General features: G+C 35.1%; 1 pseudogene; it reads right to left on the bottom strand.

Annotated features, from left to right (window-relative positions):
• Positions 1 to 5,019: 5,019 nt before the first annotated feature.
• LOC143584667 (sugar transport protein 8-like) lies at positions 5,020 to 8,001 on the bottom strand (annotated as a pseudogene).
• Positions 8,002 to 8,392: the final 391 nt, after the last annotated feature.

Raw genomic sequence — 8,392 nt, 5'->3', positions numbered from 1 at the left:
CAAACATAGCAAGGACCAGAAGATTTTTTAACGTTCTTCTTGTTATGAACATGGTACTTGCCTTCTTTGAAAGAATTTTTGGGGCCTGCATACTTCCTTTTCTTGTAGTTGTTTTTGGCTTTGATGTATTTCCTTCACTTATAAAGTTTGGTTCAAAGGAATTTGCATCAGCCTTCTCATTCAATCTATTATCTTCTTCAACCCGGATTCTCAATATAAGTTGTTCAAAACTCATATAATCAGTCAGATGTTTAAGATATAATTTGAAATATTTCCAGGAAGTTAGAAGTTTTTCAATGATTGTACCAACAAGAAAGTTAGAGTTTATGCCCATACCTTCAATTTCAAGATCATGTGCAATTACTTGAAGTTCCTCCACTTGTTTGAGAACAGATTTCTTGTCCACCATTCTGAAATTTAGAAATTTTCCAACAACGAATTTCTTGGAACATGCCACTTCAGTTTTGTATTTTTTTCTCAAGTGATTCCCATATCTCTCTTGCAGTTGCAAAAGTAGAATATATATCATACAGGGAATCATCTAAGGAATTCAGAACATAGTTTCTGAAAAACTATTCATTCATTTTCCAAGATTCCACTGCCCTTTCATGTTCAGTCATTTGTGCAGCGGTAGGGGGATTTTGTCCTTCGCCATGAGGATATGATGGAATTTCATCAGTGAGAATGTTGGAAACATGAAACGTTGTTAAAGAGAACAACATCTTCTCCTGAAATCCGAACCTTTGAATTTCTCAGGTTTTTCCACATGTGATTTGATGATGGATTGTTGATCCATTCCTCACGTTATATTTCGGTTTTAGATTGTTAAACCAAATTCACTAATTAACAAATATAATCCAAATATACAAACTAAATATATTTAATGGCATTTAACAAACAAGTTACAAAGAAGAAACGTACGCAAATTGCAGAATATATTTACGGATATAACTGGATTAAGGCTTGCAAGCATTGTCCTAAAATAGAAATTTCATGTATACGAATCTGTTTTGAGGATACAACAATCAACCAAGATGATGACCTATTGATTCTGACAAAATTCTCTATGTTTCTTCTTCAATGAACTTGCAAGACGAATTTTGTGTAAAATGTGTTGTGTCACACCCCAACCTAAGGAGGAAATGCCGGGGCGTGAGCCGATTGCTCACAGCTCAAAGGTACTGTCATAAAATAAATGAAAATATCTATTTAAGTTAATTAATTTATTCCAAGAGTGCACACAATATCCAAATATGAAAAAATATTCCTAATAAGTAAATATGATCCAAACATAAATTTATATAATGATTTTCTTCATTAAACCCTGAGGTCTTGTCTAGGTGTCCAATTTCAACCTTCAATTCATACGATAGCCTGCATGTGCGTAGAAAATACAATAGAGTTTGTCAACATAAAGTTGAGTGAGATTATCGCCAGTTTTGCAATGATATGATATAGTATGATAAATAAGCATAACGTAGTAAATTGCGGTAAATAAATCAAACCATAGCAAGTAATTAGACCGTTGCCAAGCAAATCGGGCGTTAGTCATTAGTATGATCATACTACAAATGTGAATATGTTGGACCCCTCCGAAATACGAATGAATGAATATTAGCACAAGTAAGCATGTAACATGTATATTTGATCAAATCACGCACATTTACACGTTTGCTACTTTTGAGATATATAGATAATGTGAAATACGAATAAGTGCGCACATGTCCCCACAACTTGTGAAATTCAGTAAAATAGGGGAATGATAAAACTCACCTTAGTTTGAAGGCAAGTGAATACAAATATGAATAAATGAGTAATAATAAATGGATCTTCCACTAATGCATCGAAACAAAGTAAACCAAATAAACCTAAAATTTTGAGAATGGAAAATATGACTAAAAATCGAACTTAATGCCGCTGGAATCATTCCAAACGGATGTTTAGATCTCCGGTTATGCTAAATTTAAGATTTAAACGAGTCGGTACTGACCAGAATCCGAACAACGATTCGGAAGTCGGGTTTTGGTTAGTAGCCTTAAAATTTTTTTACGAGAATAAAAGTCTTCTGGATCGAACGTTGGTTTCGACCAGAAACATGAGAAAACGAATAGTCAAACTTGTTAACTGTTTTGCCCTTTAACGGGTTTTAAACGAACTGACCAGTCAACACCCTTCAACCATGGATTTTCATTGAAAATTATTGACTAGGGAACATGTATGAATGATTTCACAGAAGACAACTTACCCCGGATAATGCTTGAATCGATGAGAAACATAAGTCAAAGGTTGAGAATGATAGAAAGTCAAACACCAAAGCTTGTTTATTTGAGTATAAAGGCAAAACCGAAGAAGATGATGAAGGACAGAAGCATGTGACGGCTGAGAATGATAACCTAGGGTTTAGGGAAGTTTGTGGCTGAAGAATTAAGCTTTGTTTATATAGAATACACAAAAACGAACTATATTTAGTTAATTTACTAGTTTAAGAAACCGAATTGAGTTTTAATGATCAAATCAACATTATAAGTAGTAAAATTCGTTCTTGGGTAAGGGGTAATGAACATGGACATGTAATTAGGCTATATTTGTTTTGTTGGGGCTTAAAACACTTGATTTAGTCCTAAGATAAGCGATTCCGGGCCAAAAATGAACTAGGAAACAATAAACATCAAACAAATCTGTACAGGCTAGCCATAGTGCCGCGCGGCCACCTAGGGTGGCTGCCTTCGCGCGGCGTCGCGGCACTAAGGGGGCGGAGGTTTGATTTTTGGCAAGTTTGGTCCTTGTAGTTTGAAAATTGGCTAAATATTGAACCTTCTATGCATAAAACAAGAAATGAACAACATGAAAAATGTAAGCGTATAAAATGAAAATACGATTCTTATTATTTCTAAATACTTGATATGCAGGTGCTCAGCCGGGGCATGTTTTTTTCAGGGGCACAAAAGTTTTAAAAATTTCCCAACATTATGTATATGTATATTTTTAAAATACCTTGAATCTTATGTTAATTGTTCATCGATATATCATAAACTCATTCTAATACCATGATTTTACTAATTGTGGTGCTTATTGTTATAACTTTAATTGTCGTTTAAAAATATAAGTTTGCATTATTTGGTTCGTAAAGCTAAAAGGGCATATTTTTTCTGGCTCAGCCGGGGTACGTGAATTCTCCGAGCCGTCACTCGGTAGGTTGATAGCAGCCACTGTTGACTTCGACCAAAGAAAAGAAAAATGAAGAAGATGGTGATGATGAGTTCTTTAGTAGATTGTGTTATAGCTTCTTTCGACTTCTTTTTTATTCTATTTATCTGTTTTATTTTTTTATTTTTATTTAGTACACTTTAATTTAAACCAGCATTATGCCACATATGTGCTGCGGCGAAAACGCCACTCGATTGATGTTTGTCGTGAAAAATTTTAAATCAAAGTAAACACGTGTTAAAACAAATGCATTATACGTCTTGAAAAGTCTATAAAAATTAAAAACAGTACCTTTGTGCATCGCGGTGCATTACAACTTTAAAAGAAAAAAAACAAGTATAATTGGGCCTTGTATGACCTACGAAGGCCCAAATCAGTATGCAAAGTGATGATGTTTTAAACACAGTACTTTAGATATTTAATCTGAGAAAAGGTATAATTGGGAGTTATGATACTTTACACTGTATATTACTTTATTAACTTTGCTCATCAATGTATGTTAGTTTGGCATGTGTTTAGATTTTTTGTTGGGATATATAAGGGTCTGTTGACACGTGTAACTTTGTCAGGTATTAATTTTTTTTTTAATAGCGTTTGGATCCCCCGCCAATACCTGAGTGAGCCTTCCTGAGACGGAATGTCAACCGTCCATGCTGATTTTGACGCTCCAGGCCTGACCCACTCAAGAACACCATCAAGGAGGAAACTCACATTACTATGAGAAAATCCCCTTGAATCAGGTTTCGAGCATGAGACCTCTAGGATCCCAAGCCTTAACCATCATCCCCGTGCCATTGAGCCAGAAGGCCAATGGCAGGTATTAATAACCATTTAGACTAGATGTTAATTAAAAAGTACATTAAGTTTTGTCACTTCACTGATATATTGATAGTGGACTTTTACTAATTCATCAATTAACAAACATGTTCTAATTTAACTAACAATAAATAATAAAAGGAAAAAAAATGGAATAACCATTATAGACCTCTATTTCAACCGTCTGTCTTTCTTGGCTCTAGCTTTACCAATCAGTGCTCCAAGAAGCAACACATTGTTGCATGGTGTAGTACTAAGAGTCTACGACAGAACGGCGAGCTCTTGCTCATCTTGTTGTTGCTGACATCATGTGGATTATGTCACAATGCATGAGCTATGTTGTACCTAGTCTTTGGTTAACATTGGCGCTACGTATCTAGCTAGTGGCCGGTTATATTCTGTCTTTCATCAGCGTACGATATATCTTGAGATTGATCGATCTACATTTTATTTTCTTCGGGATATGTTTTTGGCTCAATGTTTTACGGCTCAGTATGTTACTACCATACATAAGCGTGCGAATATGTCCTCTAAATTTGCCTGTCACATATCCCATACATATCTTCGTGAACTCTATATATAAAGATGTCATGGAATATAGAGATATAATATTGGTTATTCCAATATATGAAAACACATACAGATCACTTTATCCTTGGTATATTTCTTTACATTTAAACATCTTTAAATGAAAAATGTAAAATAATAAAAAGTTGACATCATTATTTTAACTGTTATAGGATGGTATATACATATATCTAGAGTTTTCAAGTTACACTCACATAGAAAAAAAATTACGAGACGTCTTTTTAATGATCCCGGAAGTAAATAGTCCAAATAAATATGAACCTAATTAACAAAAACAAACCTATTACCTATACTTACATATTTTTAACCGTGGATAATGTTAGAGAAAACCAGAAACAACAGGACGTTAGAGCCAAAGAACTTATATCGGACAAGAGAACTGAAAGCAAATTTTTAAACTAATTTTTTTTATAATAATTTGGATAATACCACTGAAACTTAAAAACTAAAGAACAAAATTAATATAACTAATGAAACGATCCACAAACCTATGTGAAATAAAAACATTCCGTCTCAGTAAACAAGTTTTGATAGATATGAAAATAAATCAAGATAACAACAAGAACAACATGCATCAAGGCTTGTCGTGGGTTTGATCACCTTCGTGCTTGAAACATCTCTTCCAAAGCCAATGCTTCTTCCACACCTTCTCGTTCATTTCATCGATCGAAACACCTTTGGTCTCAGGTAGGAATGCGAACGCGTAAATCCCCATAACCACAATCCATCCAGAAAAGAAGAAGAAGATCATCGCCCGCATATGGCAAAGCATTGTGAGGAAAGCTTGAGCTATGATAAAGGTGAATATCATATTCATGCTCACTGCAATGAAGAAACCTGCTGTTCTAGTCTCTAGTGGGAATATTTCACTTGGAATTAACCACCCTAATGGCCCCCAAGACCATGCAAAACCGGATACGAAAACACATATCAAGAACAACACCACATACGCGTATGTCTTTGATAAAGAGTTCGTAGATTTCAAGTATGCTGCAAGTATTCCTCCTGTTACAACCTGTGCATAAAAACCCTTAATTGTGAGATAAAAGAGTACAAAAAGATACACATAGTAAAATTTGAAGTGTGAAAATTATGGAAAAGATGGAAAAATGTATTTTTGACACTTCAAAAACAACCAAAACAAGTTATCTCAATACACTTTTAATGTATAGCAACTTATGCTTCAAACATAATGGCTTTTTACGCGTGACTTGTTTGGATATGTTTATACATCCGTATACTACCTCTCTACGCGTCTTAGAAAGGTAATTAAGACCTTGCCTTGTTTACAAAAAGGGTGATCGTCAAAGCGTTTGTCGACCACTCCAAACCTTGTACTGACCATTTAGGCACTTGGCAACCTACTTGTTGCCTTAGATGTTACCAAATTTACCTCTACGTGTTAACTTGATAAGATTTTACACCTTTATGATGCATATATAGGGAACAATATACCATATAAAACATTCATTTTTTTTTATATCATTCTCTAGATTTTTAGGAATTTTTTTCATTCTTAATATTTGAAGGATGGAAATATTAAGTGTAAAAAAAGATAATACTTTTTCTAATGTCTTCACATAATTCGTTTGAACTTTTAAGCTTACCTGAGCAATAAACATTTGGATGGCCGCTTCAATAAGCAAAAACCTCCTTCCAAGTTTATCGACACAAAAAACCGCCACGAACGTAGCAATCAAGTTAATGCTACCCGTGACAACAGCAGATAGTAACGACGCGTCACTATGGAACCCCATTGTCTGAAACAAAACGGGTGCATAAAACATGATCACATTGATACCCGTAAACTGCTGGAAAATTTGGAGCATTCCTGAGGTGATAAGCTGCGGCCAACTTGATCGTTTCATAAGGTTCTTGAACGGGTGCTTGATTTGTTTAGCTAACTCGGTGGTGTTCACTATTTCATCGAATTCTTTTTGCACATCTTGAACCCCTCGGATCTTTCGAAGAGTTTCCAATCCACGTTCTGGATATCCTTGCTCGATTAGGCTTGTGGGAGTCTCTACAATTAGTAGGGACCCAAATGCTAGGAAAAGAGCTGGGATGGATGCACCACCTAAGGAAATCCTCCATCCATAGGTGTGGCTCGCGGTGAAGTAGTTAACTAGGTTTGCAGCTAGGATCCCAGCCGTGACTAGCAACTGGAAGAGCACGTTAAGACCACCTCGGTACTTGTTCGGAGCTATCTCTGATATGAATAGTGGCACAGCCTGCATGTTGTTAACGTTACACTTAGTTGCGGATGATTTTTTTTTTTTTGAAATAGTAGGTGGTTTAGGATTCAGTTAAGTACTTCTAAAAGTTCCTGTACAAGACACGTTATCACGTGCCATGCAAGAACTGTACGTAAGTACAAAAAAAAAACCTTGAAGTACATAGTTGAATCCTAAACCAGCTATAAATCACAAAACACAATTTGACACAAATAATGTTATTGGAAGCATTAAAGTATTTACCTTATATGAGATTTTATTTTTACTTTAGGTGTTTTAGAAAATCATAAGAGTTTATAAGAGGATCTTGAACTCATCCAGCGTATTTAAGGAGTTTGCTTGCCACGTATGCGTATATCGTCGGTGAGCAAACTCCCTAGCATAAACCAAAATACCGTAAGTCCTATATCGGAGAACCATGAGTTTTACATTTAGGGTTTATAAGTTTACCTGGTTACCGAATCCGATTCCAGCACCCAGCAAAAGCCTTCCAGTGATAAGCATGGCAATGTTCATGGCCGCAGCGTTGAGAATAACACCAATCAAAAAGAAAAAGGAGGCCAATTGGATGGTGATTTTCCGGCCAAATCTTTTGCAACATTTGGATGCGGCAAAACTCGAAACCATGGCAGCAAGGTAAAGAGACGAGGTAAAGAGCTGCAGTAGTTGATCATCGAATTTACAGTAATTATCTTCTTTCACATGATGCTTTTTTTTTGTAAACAGCCGGAAAAAACTTCTTTAAGAACACATCCATTGATGTCACTCCTCCTACATTACATTAATAATAATAAACATTAATAAAAGATATGTACGTAAATGATTATTATTATTATTATTATTATTATTATTATTATTATTATTATTATTATAACCAAATCCATCATTTAATTCTCTCCAGATTTCCGATCTATAACCATCTAAATAAATTACAATCATGGGAACCATGGATCTAGGTTTTAGGGTTTGTAATATTATTATTATTATTTATAATTAAACGTAGGATAATAATAATAATAATACCTGAAATGCCAATGTCGTAACCAAACATGAGGCCACCGAAGGCAGCGATGATACAGCAAACAACCACTTGAGCGGTGAGTTTGGCCGGCAGGTCCGCGTCCCCGCCGGTGGCAGCCATTACTTGGGCAGGCATGGTATGGTAAGGTATGGTGTACGTGTGAGAATTATGTGTGTTTGGTCTGGTTTGTTATAGAAAAGCCTTATTTATAGATCGTAGTTGAAACTTTCATAATATAATATTTTATCCGAAAACGTCAATCTCATATCCCTTATATTTCTCGCGTTCTGTTGCAGATTTAATCCAGTACGGATGCTTTGATAATTTCTCTGTTCACCTACGTTACATGTACATTAATCAAATTGGATTAATATATATTGATTGATTAACCATGCATGGGCAGCATAAATAAGTATACGTACAACCACGTGTTCAAATTAACTAACAACATACTTTTTCTCATTTCTAGCTTATTAATTTTACCTTTCATCCCTTCAAAATATATAAATTTACAACCTCTAAAACA

This window comes from Bidens hawaiensis, unplaced genomic scaffold (genome assembly GCF_021521415.1).
Source record: "Bidens hawaiensis isolate Kalapana, Puna unplaced genomic scaffold, B.hawaiensis_p1.1 tig00033218_1, whole genome shotgun sequence".
NCBI classification, from domain to species: domain Eukaryota; kingdom Viridiplantae; phylum Streptophyta; class Magnoliopsida; order Asterales; family Asteraceae; genus Bidens; species Bidens hawaiensis.
The sequence above is the reverse complement of the archived record's forward strand: the minus strand, read 5'-3'. Positions and strand labels throughout refer to the sequence as shown.